Source organism: Protopterus annectens, chromosome 8.part1 (genome assembly GCF_019279795.1).
Source record: "Protopterus annectens isolate FY-2018-M chromosome 8.part1, PAN1.0, whole genome shotgun sequence".
In the NCBI taxonomy this organism is placed as follows: Eukaryota; Metazoa; Chordata; order Ceratodontiformes; family Protopteridae; genus Protopterus; species Protopterus annectens.
The window spans coordinates 460,979,006-460,996,453 of record NC_056742.1 but is presented as its reverse complement, the minus strand read 5'-3'; the positions used below and the strand labels follow the sequence as shown (position 1 = coordinate 460,996,453).

At 41.9% G+C, this 17,448-nt stretch overlaps 1 protein-coding gene across 1 annotated transcript in view; it reads right to left on the bottom strand.

The window, feature by feature from the left end:
* LOC122810404 overlaps positions 1–17,448 on the bottom strand; it is a 2,461,722-nt gene that overhangs the window by 982,561 nt on the left and 1,461,713 nt on the right. The gene's annotated exons all lie outside the window — the stretch shown is intronic.

Sequence of the window (17,448 nt, the reverse complement as noted above, 5' to 3'; positions counted from 1 at the left end):
AACAAATTAAAAATTCCTTAAAAAAGTTTAAAAAGATGACAGGAATGGCAAAAAATGCCTTGGGCAAACTGTTCTGCATGAATAAAACAAAACCACCTATCAAGCTAACGGTACAAGCCTGCTGGCGAACCAAACTTACATCACTACAAAACTGTAGAGAATCATGGCCAGAACACAAACCACGAAACATGAGTCATAAAACAGAAAACAGTGTTTTCTGAGTGAGAGTATACAATACATCAATTCACAAATACAACTAAAATGTATACACCAACTCAATTTTTGAAGTCGCTCAACTGAACACATGCTAAACTCCTTAGTGTATAGCCTCCGGTCGGTAAACAGACCATGTGCATCAAAACACACCAAGTATACAATGTAGTGTAGAAAGGATCTGCTGCGCAAACAATACTGTTAAGTAGTGTATCCCATACAGTAAATAACAATCTAAAAATAAAAAGCAACAATATGTTGCTGCTGTTAACAAGTGCAAAACATAATCTTGCTAATGCGTTTAATAACATATTTATAACCATCGCAACAGCACAATATCAAATAATACTAGCCTAAACCGCAGCTGCATATGTGCCCTGAACTTGCCTCATATCTCGAATGGAAAGTGCCATTACCATTCAGAAAATCCCCAGGAATGCAATCAATCCATGGCGATCACAAACAAAAATATATCGCTCCCACTATCTGGACCAAGAAAATTCACAAATGCGACCAAGACAACAAAGTCCAGTCCGGCAGTAAAAGGTGTCCTACTGGCAACAACAGCTAGCAGACATGAAAGCACAATCTGGCAACCAGCTACTAGCATACTGAAGTACTACTGGTTTAAGTCTAACCTGATGGAGAACTACCCCATCTAGCATCATAAACCTACACACCCATAATGGAAAATTGTCAAGGAAAAACTGAAACGGAAAGTATAAAAACATATATGGCAAAAATCAGCAATCAGATTACGGACAACAGCCCACTCACCTCTAGTAGTGTCAGGCACTTAGATATTTCAGCGAACTACCAATACGGTATTATGCCTTGCCCCAGGCCTTTATAGGTATATTATCAATCTGTTCCAGACTGATTTTTTTTGGTGAGCTTTTAGTATTTAGTATGTGCACTAGTGTTAAGGCTCTTATAAGATACAAGGGAATAGTGCGGTCTGATATTTTGGACAATATTTATACCTAGGAGTGGTTCCTTGACTTTGATGGTGGTCTTATATAGGAGTGGTTCTCTGTGTATGATGTTGGTCTTACTTCCTGATTGATTAGACATCTAGTTCTATATATGCAACATTTTCTGTCCCTTTCGATCAGCATTACTGTGTATATGGTATGCTGGTGTTTGGCGTATGTTCGCCTTTTGATTTATATTGGACGGCTGGATACTATTAGAGCTGAGTTTTTTAATTCCCTAATGTATTCAGACATCATATAGGATTTTGAGACCTGTCTCAGTTTAGTTTAGCTTTTCACTATTTTATATGCATTTTATTTTTACTGCCCATATTCCACCATACAGTATTTTTTACTCATATGTCTTGGTTAGGTCTTTTGGACTTTTAAGCTCTGTTTGGGTGCTGACTTTTGACAGATTTTGCATCTGTCAGGTTTTCTGTGAAACAGTAGTAGTTTGAACTACCGTATTGGTAAAGCTGTTCAAATTCATGTTTTATTACACCTGAAGAAGCGTAGTACAGTTACGTGAAAGCGCTTGTGTGTTTCTGTTCCAAATAAAGAAGCTTTCCATATCAGTGGTCATCTCCGTGTGGTGTCTCCAGTGGATTTTGTGTTTTTCAATTTTCATATGAATATAAAGAACAAAAAGTTAAATGAAATGCAGCTCCATTTCAGGGAGATGGAGTGCGTGGGAATGCTTCTTTTGATTTCTTTCTTTCTTTGCTTACTTTGGTGTACTTTTATGATATATTGTCACCCCTTATTGAGTGATTTGATTAACTTTATTCACACCAATAGTTAATCAATGATTTGAATAATGAACTACATGTAGGCAATGTTTTGAAAGCAACACATTCAGCTGTTTACTATTCAACTTGTAGCCACTTAGTAATGAATGATAAAACACAGAGATGGGAATATAAAAAGATTATGGTGTGGTTTGTTTCTTTAAATAAGAAAAATAGATAAAAAAGAATAAAAATTTGTTACGTGAGCTCGATGCACACAGGAATATTAAGTATTTCACAAAGAATGTGGGGAAAAGGAGTGCTGGATTAAGGTACTTCAACATGTAATAACATCAGATAGAACTTAACGGTAAGAGTTGCATGCAAGCATTAGATGTGTGGATAAAAGAGCTGTAAAAACCTCTGCCTGACATAGCTGTGAACTGAGTAATCCAAGTTTCTTCCTACCTTTGTAAATTAATTTTATTTTCCTTTTGAGTCTTGAAACTTTTCCAGGGTGCATTTAGTTTTAATATATCTGCTACTTGCTCAGCAACACTTCTAAGAACTAGCTATGGTGTTGTGTCCTTATTTTCACTCTGTTTTTCTCTGTCATAATTCAGATGATAGCAACCTCATGTAATTGCGACATGCACAGGTCTCTTCAGTTAAACTTTATTAATTAGGGTAAATGGCAAATGACAAGTAATGCTTCTATCAAAGTCTGACTAGGATCTTACTTTAATAATGCCAGATTCTGCTTTTTATCATTGCAGAAAACTGAAAGCATTAATAGAAATGTCTGTCTGTAGGCAGCAACAAGACTCCTGATGCAGTGAGTGCAAGTTATGTTACCATTTATTTCCAAAAACTTGAGTTAATATTGCGCTCCACATGTTGGAATATGAGTACAGTATATTATAATATGTGTATAAGATCAGTTTTAAAACACTTACTTAAAACATTTCTGATAAGTGTGATAGTCTGATCTGTTTTGGGAGAAGCAGACACAAACTACAGGAACTCATGCATCTACACACACACACACACACACACACACACACACACACACACACACACATATATATATGTGTGTGTGTGTGTGTGTGTGTGTGTGTGTGTGTGTATATATATATCTTTGTATAGATAGATAGATATAGATATATAGATATATAAAAGACACCTAAAGGCATGCATTGCTGTGAAGAAATTATGTGCTTTGCTATTCATTTTCATCACTGGATTACAAATGGTCTGCTGAGATAGTCCTAAGAACCATTAACAAGATTTTGCAGACATTCTTGTTAGCTGATTAAGATCTGCAGTGTAATAAAGGATTTCACTTCACTTTGTTCAACGTGAATATATTTTACACCGTTCAACAACTGACCTCCAGCTGCTAACCTTTTCTCCTGTAACGTTCAGCTGTGCTCTGCACTTGAAGGTCAGGGGCAACTCCTTTCATACTGCTGGCTAAAAGATGTTTTCAAGGTCAGGGCAGCTGTTCTCATACTGCTTGTTAAAAGGTTTTTTTTCTGTTCTGATGCATTATCAAGTGCCCCAGCTTATGCAGCTTTGCAACGAGGCAGGCTGGGTCCCTGTGTATTACTGCAGAAGTTGGTACAATCTATCCATTTCACATGTAATGCCGTGTTCTCCAGAATCTTCCCAAGAAAAGAAAGGCATATGCAAAATATTAATAAAGAGTTCAGATAAGCTAAAGGTGTCTGTCGTGTTCCTTAGCATAGACGGATAAAGCTGTAACTCTGACCCAGATGACCAATGTTTGACTAATGAGTATGGGAGCTGGAGGCAGCAGGACAGGAGGATGGGAGTGAGTGGTATATATGGCTTGATCATTTCCGGGGGGGGGGGGGTGCATGGCTTACTGTTTGGGTGACACCCAGTGGGAGATCTGAGTGTAACAGCCCATGGAGTATAAGCCAGAGGATGCGCTGCCATGGAATCAGCCACATAAATCAGGGGGTAGTCATGAGGGAAAGCTCACATGCTCATCCCCATAGACTGGTAGAACTAGTTTCCCTTGGAAGCTGCCAAGTAGTGTTAGGAGCTCCTGGGGCTGGGGATAACCCTGATGTTTGCTTGGATGATGTTACTGTGATTGGCTGTTGCCTCAAGAGGGAACAATAGGCCAGTGATGACCTCAGTCCCCCAAGGAACAAATGGGCTCATGGGCTTATAGGGTATAAGGAGCTGATGGTCAACAAACAGAGGAGTTCCAAAAAAAAAAAAAAACAGAGATCACATTCTTGTTAGTGTCTATTCTTTATTTGCATAAGCCTGCAGTTACAGCAATAACAGAAAAGAAGAAAGTAGAGTAATGCTCACCATATCAGTGTTGCTGCAAATGTCCACAAAAGTAGACCAAATCTTCAGCAGCTCCCTTAGTAACCCAGCAATTACACTAATGTGTGTTATAACTTTGGAACTGTAAGTGGTAATTCCAAGATGACTCCTGTTTATTACTGTCAAATTCATTGCCACCAAATGAATAATCCCAGTCCTCCTAACGTAAAAGCACAGTAAAGGACTGTCCAGTGTGAAATGCTACCACAAACAAACTTAAAGATACAGATACAACAGTGCATGTTAAACAGCTTATAAAAGAGTGATTATTCAATAAAAGTCTTTGCTTTGTATAAATGAGCCAAGATTCACTCAATTGTATACAATTTATAAAGACACTAAAAATAATAGAAGCTGATTAATAAGCCCTCCAGCCAACAAAATTACATGGAGAATTCTCAAGTGTTTCTCCAACCTAAACAGACAAGGCTACCTCCCAGTGCAATAGATGTAAAATCCACTGACCTCTTGATGTAAAAACAAGGGCTTGCTAGAGTATAAAAATATACTACTACTTTATCCAACAGGTAACTAGATAATGAATTCAGAGCAAGTAAATGAGTAGAACAGACTATGAGAGGGAACATGTACTTTTTCAATATAAGCACAAGGAAAGGCAAATAAATAATTCAAGATATCAACAGCAGTGTAGAAAGGAATAAGCTTATTAAGCACAATTTACAGTAGGAAAGGGCAGCTTAAAATCACCAGGTTTAAAAAACAGATCTCAACAATACCCACAAATCACATATCTCACAAAATCAGTGTGCCTCACAGTCACAGCCCTTAAGGCCAAACAACACACCAAATACACTTGTTATAGGGGACTCTGTTGTCCAACACACTGATGTCCCACTCACCAGACTGAACAAGGAGAAGGTCACTGTAAGCTGCCTGTCGGGTGCCAGGATCCGCCACATAATGCAAGCACTCAGGTCACTCCAAAGCAAGTACAATTATGACTCTGTCATTGTCCATGCTGGTGTGAATGACCTGAAATGTACCTCCCTGGACTACATGAAAAGAGACATAGAGGAGCTCTCTGACCATGTAGCCCAGGCTGGTATGACCCTGACCTTGAGTAGCATCTTGCCCTCACCAAGAATGATGCCACAGTATAAAGACAAAATGATCAGTTTCAACAATTGGCTAAAGTATTGGTGTCATTCAAAGGGGATCCAGTGTCTGTCAGCCTGGGATGACATGCTCGACAAGCCACGTTGCTTCGCTAGGGACGGCTTGCACCTATCACCCTTAGGCTTTCGTATACTGGCCAAGGCTCTTGCCACACCCATAGTGCCTTTTTTAGGTAAGGCTAGGCTAAAAGGACAAACCCACCTCCATAGACAACCCAAGGATAAAAAAACTATGGTAATGCTACTCAATGCCAGAAGTCTAAACCTCAAGATGCACGCACTCGAGGCTCTCCTCAGTATGGAGAAAATTGATGTCTGTGCAGTAACAGAAACCTGGTTCAAGGCTCCTGAGAGCACCCCAGCACTACCAGGTTATAACGCATACCATGCGTTTCGGCCCCAAAACTCGGACCGAAGCACAAAAGGAGGGGGAGTATCTATATTCATCAAAGATACCTACACCTCCAGGTTAGTGGCACTGCACAAAGAATCGGAAACCATCCATGTGCAACTAATAGTGGGCAAGACTGCCTTTCAGTTTGTAGCCTGCTACAGAACACCCTCCTTATTACAGGAACCCCACTTGGCATTCCTGAGAACACTGGAGAATATGAAGGTCTCTCCAAACACTATGTTATTGGGTGACTTCAGCTACCCAAGCATTGACTGGGAAAACTACTCAAGCCCAAACACCCTCGCCCAATGGTTCCTTGAATTTATAAACTCTAACACAATGGAACAACTGGTCACCACTCCCACAAGAGGGAACAACATATTGGACCTGGTCATCACCAACATGGGGACTCTATGTTCCACACCAGAGGTAAACCCCTCATTGGTAAGATCAGACCATAAACAAATTTCCCTGGACATCCATATCCCATCCCCACCCCCAGCCAAGGTAATCACTGTAAAGAATTTCTCAAAAGCCAACTTTGCACTTCTCAAGACTGAGGTGGAATGCTTCAAAGCCCCTGGGCCAGAGGATAATACAGCCCAATCCGCAGAATCCTTTACAAATACATTCTATGAGCACCTGCAGGAATTCATGGATTGTGCTATCCCAAATAAAACCAAGACTCACTCCAAAAACAGGAGACCTGTCTGGTGGACCCCGGCCATAAATAAGCTATACAACAGAAGGAGGAAGCTACTACATGACAGAGCAAAATCCCAAAAAGGGAAGGCATCTCTGATCAGTATTAGCAAGAAACTTCGATCCCTCATAAAATCATCAAAGGCCAGCTTCGAAAGAAAAATTGCCCTAGACACTAAAGATAATCACAAGGCCTTCTTTAGTTATGTCAGGAACATGGGCGGAAACTCCCAGATACGCTCTGAGTTGTTGCATAATGGTACAAAATATACCGAACCTACAGACATAGCCAATATCCTGGCAGACAGATTCAGTGCAACCCCCACCCCCAAAGGAGCAAATGCCTATCCCAACTGAATGTAACCTCCCTGACATCACAGATGCACAGGTGAAAGCTGCCCTCTCCAAAGCAAAAAACACAGCATCTATGGGACCGGACAGTGTCCCAGGTTGTGTCTTACACGAGCTCCAAGAAGAACTGAACCCTCACATTAAGTCACTGTTCAAACTTAGCCTTACTACAGGATATGTATCCAAAGAATGGCGTACAGCTACAGTGGTCCCACTCCACAAAGGTGGTGTCACAACGGACCCCGGAAACTATCGCCCCATAAGCCTGACTAGTCTGGTCTGTAAAGCTATGGAGCGTATTATCATGGAACTCATAAACAAAGACATTGGAAGCCTCCAGACGCTGGACCTTACCCAATTTGGCTTTGTTAAGGGCAGATCTTGCCTCTTAAACCTAGTTGATTTCTTTGAAACAGTTACCAAAGCCATAGATGAGGGCAAGGTAGTCCACACAGCCTACCTGGACCTCGCAAAAGCCTTCGACACAATACCCCACTCGGGCATCATAATTAAGCTTACCAGCTTAAATGTCAACCCCTATATCACAAGATGGGTTGCAAACTGGCTCAGAGATAGAACCCACATGGTCAGAATCGCAGGTGCCATGTCCGAATCCAAACCAGTTACAAGTGGCGTCCCACAGGGCTCAGTTCTGGGACCTCTCTTGTTCGGTATATACTTCTCTGAGGTTCAGGCTAACACGGGGGGATTATGGCTGACAAAGTTCGCAGATGACTGCAAACTGGGGGCCATAATCGAATCTCGAGCTGACACAAGCATCCTCCAAAAGGGTCTCACAGAGACAGATGCTTGGTGCCAGAGCCACGGCCTCAAGCTAAATGCTAAAAAGTGCATAGTCATCCCCTTTGGGAAAAACAAGGTGCCCACAAATTACCACATAGGTGGTAATCCATTAAGTACGGAAGAAGTAATTAGAGATTTGGGGATCAACGTAGATAGTAATCTCTCCTTTGATAATCACATTGCCAAAGTGGTTAGAAAGACCTTCTATATAGCCCACTTTATCACAAAAGGGTTCGCATCTAGATCAAGAGAGGTCATTGTGCCCCTCTACTCGTCACTCATCAGGCCCATAATTGAATACAATGCCCCTTATGGGATGTATCTTACCCGACACCTGCAGCAACTGGAGAGACCCCAAAGTACCTCACCAAGAGGATCATGGACTACAAACAGATGTCCTATGCTGCTCGACTAAAGAAACTCCAGCTCTACTCAGTTGCTTACCGCCTACTCAGAGGCGATCTATGCCTGACGTACAAAGCCATGTCAAACCCAGAATTAATGGACATGCTCCACCTCAAAAAATCCAAATCCCTTAGAGCTACATGCTCCAGGGACCTAAACCTCAGCACAAAAATAAATAGGACATGCTGGAGGGACAGATTCATTTCCCAGAGGCTCCCCTCACTCTGGAATAGAATCCCAATTCATGTTAGACATAGCCCCTCGCTGACCCTCTTCAAGCAAAATCTGAACGCGTGGATGGGAAATCGCAAATTTTCGCCCCTGGGATCTCTTCTGCGTCCCTGCTAGACAGAGGCACAGTAAACTAATCTTAAAAGGGTACCTTCTGTGACCTACTTTACAGAGGCACAGTAGGCTAATCTAATAGGGAGGCAGAAGCCAAATATACTCTGGCTAGGCTTATAAATGCCCTAGGGCAGATAGCCTAGTATCTACCTATGAACCTATGAACCTATGATCTACAAATACCAGGGAGGGATGGAAAAACTATCAGGGAATCATCAACAGTGCTTTAATTTATGCAGGCTTGAAATCTTTTCGGCAAAAGACAAATGCCCAGAAATTCACTGTATATTTAAGCATCAATCAAATAATTTAACAAATGAAAAAAACATAAACTGTGCAGCCTAGCTAATTTAAGTGTCTATTTCTCACACAGAACAAAAACACCAGGCTAAGCAAATTTCTTAAAACAAAAATCACTTTAGATGTGTGCACCGCTACTGTAAACCAGACAAAAAATCCTTACTGTTTTTGTTTTCTGTTTTTTTTAATAAACAAATCTTGTTTACATCTGAAGTGCAGGAATTCTTTTTCTTTTCTTTTTTTATTTTGTTGTTTTAACTTCCACCCATTTGTCTTACTTTAAAACTCAGTGCAGTATTACATCTTGAACTACACTGCTTTGTTGAGTTGTGTTTTTGTCTCTTTTGTGATTCAAATCATGCATACTACAACAATGGCAACATCTCATTGCTAGAAAGTATGCATGACTATAAATCAGTGGTCCCCAACCACTGGGCCACAGACCGGTACCAGGTGTAGATCATTTGGTACCAGGCCGCACAGAAACTTTTAGGGAGGGAGTGAAAACCAAAAAGTAAATGTGTGTATATATGTGTGTGGGTGTGGTTATGTTTCCGTCTTCATGTGTGAGATCAAGAAAGAGTGAGAGTGATCTTGTGTGAGTGAATGCATGCATGAAAGCAGAATGTATGTGAGTGTGTGAAAGTAGAAGAGACTGTGTATGTTTGTATGAGAGAGTGAACAGTGAGATAATGGAGCCATTATTTTACACTCCGTAACCAGGACTTTTGATGTTTAGTGAGTGTAAAATGAAAATAAATGAAACAGAAAAAAAGTGCATGTGTGCATGTTTCTGTCTGTGTATGTGAGTGAATGCCTGCATGAAAGCAGAACAGACGTGTGTGTGTGTGTGTGTGTGTGTGTGTGTGTGTGTGTGTGTGTGTGTGTGTGTGTGTGTGTGTGTGTGTGTGTGTGTGTGAGACAGAGAGACAAACTGAAGAATGGGAGCGATCCCTGGCAACAGCAGCACATCAGTTTAGAGGTTTGTGTACCTCATCCCTCTCAACTTCTTGTACAATAACTCTGGACAGAGCACTTTCAACCTCTGGGCACAAAAAATCAGGACAAAGCCAAAAATAATAGGGTGACAAAACCCCAAAAATAGAAAAAAAATTTAAATTTTGCTCTTAGAAATTTAGAAAGTTGATAGAATGCAAGGCCTTGTGTTACCATGCATTTTCTGAAGGACATGGTGTTGAAACTCAAATACCTGTCATTATATAATGACTTCAGTCCTCACTTAACTGCCTCAAACATCCAGAAAACCACAGATTTTATGAGGAACAGACCAATAATATGAGACAAAAATATGGACATTCTGCGAAAATCTGGGCAGTTGAGAGATATGATCAGAGCCACATATAATAGGGGCAGATTTTAAATATTGCTCTTATAAACTTATAAAGTTGATGGATTCTGAATAAGATTCCCACTAGGTTTGTGTACCTCTCAACCATACCTCTCATTCTTGCGCACAATAAATCTGGACAGAACCAGAAATAATAGGGACAGATTTAAATATTGCTTTTATATACATAGACAGTTGCTAGAATAAGCACTGAAAACCCTGCTTGCATTTCTAACATCCTGTGTTTGTGATGTGGGATTTTCTACAATGACAGCAACCAAAACAAAATTGAGGAGTAGACTGGACATAAGGAACACACTTTGGGTGTCATTGTCTTTCATCACTCCTAGATGGGACCATCTCATTGTAGAGAAACAAGCTCAGGGCTCGCATTGATTCTGCGTTACGGTGAGTTCTATTATTATGCACTTTATTATGCCTTATTTTTATGCGCACGTGATGGTCGGTCCACGGAAAATTGTCTTACATGAAACCGGTCCTTAGTGCAAATAAGGTTGGAGATAGTGCTATAAATCACTCAACTAAGCAGTTAGCTCTGCTCACTTGGGTGTATTAACAGCCTGTGCTATAAAATACTGCAAATCCTGTAGAGCACAAACAGACAGAAATTTTACACAGTGATGGGTACACAGGACACAGACATACACCCTTATACAGACATATGTAGTTACATACCCACATTATTGTGGTGTGTCAGTTATTTTGATAGCTGTCAATAAAACTGTGAAATCACCAACTGGCCATTTCAGGGATAGTAGCAATGGTCATAAAGGGGCATAAACACACACACACACACACACACACACACAAACATGCGTGCATGCATGTACTGTCTGCATCTGTGATCTCCCCATGCATATCAGCTACAGGTCATGTCTGGAAGTACTCATCTATCACACACACACACACACACACACACACACACACACACACACTCGCTTACTCTCACTTAAAATAATCATTGATGCAAACTCATAGATAATCTCATAAGTTGCCCTTATACTGACATAAATACACAAAGAAATATTTACACAATCTCATACAGACATTCCATAGTACTTAAATTAATATGAATCTTTAATCAGTGAAGGTGATGCTGTCCTGCTTGCCCTGTAAAGACTGCCCCACTGAAGTGCTTTGGTGCATGCCACAATCAAATGTATGCTTATACTGTTATGGGCAACTTTGCATACTGCAGATGGTATAATATCTGCACTGTGTAACCATCAAAGATGTGCACAACACCAAGCTACTTATGGACCTTACTAGCAGAAGCCATGTACCTAATTACCAAATTAACACTCTTCGCTCAATGCCTGGTAGTTCAAAGTTATATTAATAGTCAGCTCCATGACTAATAAAGACAATGTGCCCTCATACACAAAGCTACCTGTGTGGCTTTGTGTAATAGGTTCATAGTTTCATAGGTAAATACTTGGCAATCCCTCTGCAGGTTATTATACTCTTAGTCAATTACTAGCCACTGACAAAAAGGTGAGAATCTAAATTGTCTATGAGGTAAACACTTTGGCATGTCATTACTTTACCGCCCCCCCACACACACACACACATGCACACTTAAATATTCCACAACAAAACATCAAACTTAGAAGATCCAACAGCAGTCAGCGTGATAGGTGAACTATAGTTAATATGTTAGCAAAGCAGCTGCAGAATCAGCTCAACATCTGTATGAACACCAACCAGCAATCTCAGTCAATACATACATACATACATAAAAAACATACACACTAAACAATAACAACCACAACTTGTACACAATTCCTAAATTATAAAGTACATCACTAAATCAACATCATGAACCCCCTTTTTCCCCATTTTATACATGGAGTCAGGGTGTTGTATCAACTGTCACCATGTGTCTCTCTATTCAGTGCCACTCTCCTGCCTTCTTTGACACTCATGCTTGACTGTAGCAGGTCTTCTCTCACACAATCCATCCACCTCTTTGCTGGATGCCCTTGTTTCCTCTTGCCTTCTTCCTGTCTGTCTGAAATCTTCTTCACCAGATTGTTTTCTGCTTTTCCACACTTGCGCCTGAACCACCATAATCTGTTATATATTACCTTTTCTGCAACTGGGGCTACTTTACTCTTATGTCCTCATTTCTTCATCTGTTCCATAATGTGCATCCTACCACCCATCTCAGGCACTTCATCTCTATCCAAAGAACAAATTACCACTGTAACAGCTACAAACAAATGCAATCTGAGGGTCATGCTGCTAAATGCTAGAAGTCTAAATCTCAAAATGCACTCACTCGAAGCACTTCTTAAGATGGAGAACATCGACATTTGTGCCATAACAGAGACCTGGTTCAAGGCAGCAGAAAGCACTCCTGTATTACCAGGCTATAACTCATTCCACACCTTTTGGCTCCAGAACTTGGACCAAAGCTCCAAAGGTGATGGTGTTTCCATATTCATAAAGGATGCACACACCTCCAGACTGGTAGCCCAACATAACGCATCTGAGATACTTCAGGTGCAGCTAACATTGGGTAAGACAGCGATTCAGGTCGTAGCCTGCTATAGGTCCCCAACCATGTCCCAAGACACCCACTCCACATTCCTAAGCACCCTGGAGAATATTAGGGTCCAACCTAATACTCTTATACTGGGCGACTTTAACTACCCCTCTATTAACTGGGAAAACTACTCATGTACCAATACACCTGTCCAACGTTTCCTGGAATTCATTAATTCCAATGCCCTGAACTAGCTCATTCTTACCCCCACTAGAGGTAGCAACATCCTTGACCTGGTCATTACTAAAATGGGCGACCATTTCTCTATACCAATAGTCAACTCCTCCCTGGTTAGATCCAACCACAAACTAATCACCTTGGAATTCCACATCCCTCCCACCCCCACCCCCGCAAAGGTAACCACCATGAAAAACTTCTCCAGAACTAACTTTGGGCTCCTAAAAACAGAGGTGGCTAACTTCACAGCACCCATCCGAATGTAGAATAGTTGCATGACCAATGAATCATACACCAATGCACTGTACGAACACGTACACAAATGCATGGATCTCACCATACCCAATAGAATCAAGACACTCTCCTCCAAAAAAAGGAAACCAATCTGGTGGTCCCCTGCCATAAACAAACTCTACAACAGAAGGATGAAACTGATGCAGAATAAGGTGAAGTCCCAAGACTAGAAAAACTCCCTTATCAACCTCAACAAAAAGTTAAGATCCCTCATCAAATCCTCTAAAGCTAGCTATGAAAACAGAATTGCAGCAGATAGTAAAGACAACCACAAGGCCTTCTATAGTTATGTAAAGAATCTTCACAGCAATACCCAGATTTGCTCTGAGCTACTGCACAATGGTACATCCTATACCGTGCCAACAGATATTGCCAATATACTGGCCGACAGATTCAGTGCCAACTTTACCCCCCAAAGGACCAGTCACAATACCATTAGATTGCCAGGCACCCAGTATTACTGCTGCACTGGTTAAAACAGCACTGCCCAAGGCCAAGAATGCAGCCTTTATGGGACCTGACAATATCATTGGCTGTGTTCTACATGAACTAAAGCGTGAACTGGCACCTCATCTGTGTGCCCTGTTCAATCACAGCCTCATTTCAGGCTTTGTCCCTACTGAATGGTGGACTGCTACAGTCATCCATCTCCACAAAGGAGGAGCAACTACAGTCCCTGGGAACTATCGCCCCATTACCCTGACAAGTCAGATATGCAAAGCTATGGAATGCATCATCATGGACCTAATAAAGAAGGATATAGTGAATCTCCAAACTCTGGATCCCACACAGTTTGGTTTTGTGAAGGGTAGATCATGCCTGCTCAACTTGTTCGACTTCTTTGAGTCAGTCACCAGAGCTGTGGATGAAGGCCAGCTGGTTCATGCAGCCTCCCTTGACCTGGCCAAGGCCTTTGATACTCTTCCCCACTCAGGAGTCATAGAAAAACTCACTAAGCCAGGCATCAACCCCTGTATCACTAGGTGGGTTGCAAACTGGCTCATGGGTAGAACCCACAGTGTGAAAGTAGCTGACTCCAAGTCAGACTACCGACCAGTCACAAGTGGAGTTCCACAGGGTTCGATCCTTGGTCCTCTCCTGCTTGGTATCTACTTCTCTGAAGTCCAGGCCAACATGAAGGGACTCTGGCTGACAAAGCTTGCAGATGATTGCAAGTTGGGAGCTATTATTAACTCCCCAAGTGATGTTGACATCCTACAGAAAGGCCTCACTGAGACCAACGACTGGTGTCAGAACCATGGCCTTAAGCTCAATGCCAAAAAATGTGTAATCATCCCCTTCAGGAAAAACCCGGTTCCAATGAATTACCACATCAATGATAGTCCACTGAACACAGAAGGCGTTATAAGAGATCTGGGAACACATGTTGACAGAACCTCTCTTTTGACCACCACATTGCCACTGTGGTCAGAAAGTCCTTCTATGTGGCACATCACATTACTAAGGGTTTTCCATCCAGGAAGAAAGAGGTCATTGTCTCCCTCTACTCTTCCCTTGTTAGGCCAATCATTGAGTACAATGCCCCATTTGGCATGTACCTTACTAAACACCTGCAACAGCTGGACAGGCTGCAAAAGTACCTCACAAAGAGGATCTTAGTCCTTAAACATTTGTCCTATATGGACAGACTTTAAAAACTCCACCTATTCTCTGTCTCATATCACCTACTTAGTTGCAATCTCTGCTTGACTTACAAAGCCATGTCTGACCCAGCTCTGTTAGAAATGCTACATCTAAAGAAATCCCAATCCGTCCACACCACACGTTCCAGAGACCTCAACCTCATTACCACAATCAACAGAACATGCTGGAGGAACAGGTTCCTCACCCAGAGACTGCCCATGCTATGGAATAGACTTCCCATACATGTCAAGCAGAGCACCTCACTGTCCCTATTCAAGAGAAATCTTGATGAGTGGATGGGAAATAAAAAATTCACCCCGGGGATCACTCAAGTGGCATTATTCAACAGAGGCACTGGGAACTAAGTTCAGGTGGCAAGATGCCAGGTTAATCCTATGGGCTAGGCTTGTAAAGGCTCCAGGGCCATTAGCCTAGTACACACCTATGAACCTATAAACCTATAATGTCTAGCTTTCTCAACAGTTCTGCCCTTACTGCCAAGGTTTCAGTACCATACAGTAGTACTGGTCAGACCACTGTCTTGTACACCTTACCTTTCAGCTTCTTTGGCATTCTTCTGTCACATACTACACCTGACACTCTGTGGATGCAGCTCCTCTGATTCCAGCTTTGTCCTCTTCATTTAGACTTCCTTTCTCCTCCAACACCCCCCCAGATACATGAAGCCGTTAATCTGTCCCATTATTTTGCCTTCTGTCTCAGTTCACAGCTTCTTTTGAACTCCACCATTTGCTGCTATTACAACTATCTTATCTGAACTCAGTTTCATCCCATGTGCCTTCAGTTTTGCATTCCATTCTCCTATGCTTTGGTGAAGTTCTTCCTCAGAGTCTGCCTGTAATGTCACATCATCTGCACATAACAACTTTGTTATATACCCCCTCTGCCTGTTTGCTAGTGTGGCCTATCATTAGTATGAACAACAGTGGGTTCAGAGCACACCCACTTCCACTGGGAACCCCTCTGTGAGACCAAACACTGTTCATACTCGAGTCATTGGGTCCTTATATATAGCCTGCACTGATTCTACCAATGTTTCTGGGACTTCAAACCATCACAGTACTGCTCAAATCAGCTTTCTTGCAACCTTGTCATATGTTTTCTCCAAGTCTTGGAATGCCCAGCTGGACTCTTTCCTCATCTCTAACTTCTTCTCAATTATCTGTCTCACTGCAAATATCGGTTCAGTTGTGTTGCATCCTGATTGTAATCCGAACTGCTCATCTTCCATCTTACTTCTACTACTCCGTGTATTTGTTTATCAATCACTTTCCTCAGAGCTTTCATGCAGTGTGACATGAGTTTAAAACCTTTGTACTGCCCAGAGTTGTGAACATCCCCTTTTTCTTGTACACTGGCACTAGTATACTTATTCTCCAATCATTTGGGATACGTCTTTCTTACCACACTGCTATGAGTACCCCCAGGAGCCATTTCACCCCTGTCTCACCCAGCATCTTTATCACATCTGATGTGACCTCATCTGAGGCTGCTGCTTTTATCACATCTGATGTGACCTCATCTGAGGCTGCTGCTTTTATCACATCTGATGTGACCTCATCTGAGCCTGCTGCTTTTATCACATCTGCTGTGACCTCATCTGAGCTTGCTGCTTTTATCACATCTGATGTGACCTCATCTGGGCCTGCTGCTTTTATCACATCTGATGTGACCTCATCTGACCCTGCTGCTTTCCCTGACTTCATTTTCTTTAGTGCTTTTCTTATATCTTCTATGGTGGGCTGCTCCTCTTCTCTCAGTCGTAGGCTGTGTCTGGGGCAGTACAGCTTCTGTGGGGTTTTCTTCATTCAGAAGCTGCTGGAAGTACTCCTTCCAATTGTCTTTGATGTCCTGTGGACTGGTGAGCAGGTTGTTGCTGGCATCCCTTAGGAATGGTGTCTGACTATCTTCTTTATCTTTCTGACTTTGCCTTGTAAGCTGATATAGTTTATTTGTGCCATCTACTGAGTCACTTTCCAGAAGTTACTAGAGTGCCTCTGATGTCTTGTTCTTTGCTATTGCAACTCCTTTCTTAGCTACTTTGTTAGCCAACCAGTATTCCTTCCTTGCCTGGTCTGTCTTTTCTTTCTGCCACTTTTTCCTGCACTCCATCTTTCATTTGATGGCTTCCTGGACTTCTGCATTCCGCCACCTGTGTTCCTTATGTGCCTTATTTCCATACTTGGCTCGGCTGCATGTCTGTTCTGTAATCCTCACACATGTTGTTTTGAGATTCTGCCATTCGTCATCGTCTTCTTCAACTCCACCTTTTTCCTCTTCTTCCTGAGGTACTAGAGCCTTGAGTAGTTCCTTGAGCTGTTGTACTTTCTGTCCATTCAACTTCCAGGTCTTCAGCCTGGTCTCTGTTGACCTTACAGCCTTCTCTGACCACTACATGCAGCTTATTGTGGCAACTAGTGGTTTATGCTGTGGGCTGACTGTTTCACTAGGAATGACTTTGCAATCATTGATCTACCCCAGTGCCTTTTCCTTACTAGGAAGAAGTCTACCTGAGTTGTATGTTGGCCATTCTTGTATGCGATCTTGGGACTGTCTGTCTTTCTGAACCATGTGTTTGCTACTATCAAGCCATTTGCCAAACAGAAATCTAGAATGGCCTCTCCTTCTTTATTTCTGTTGCCCCACCCATGTGGACCATGGCAGTCCTCATAT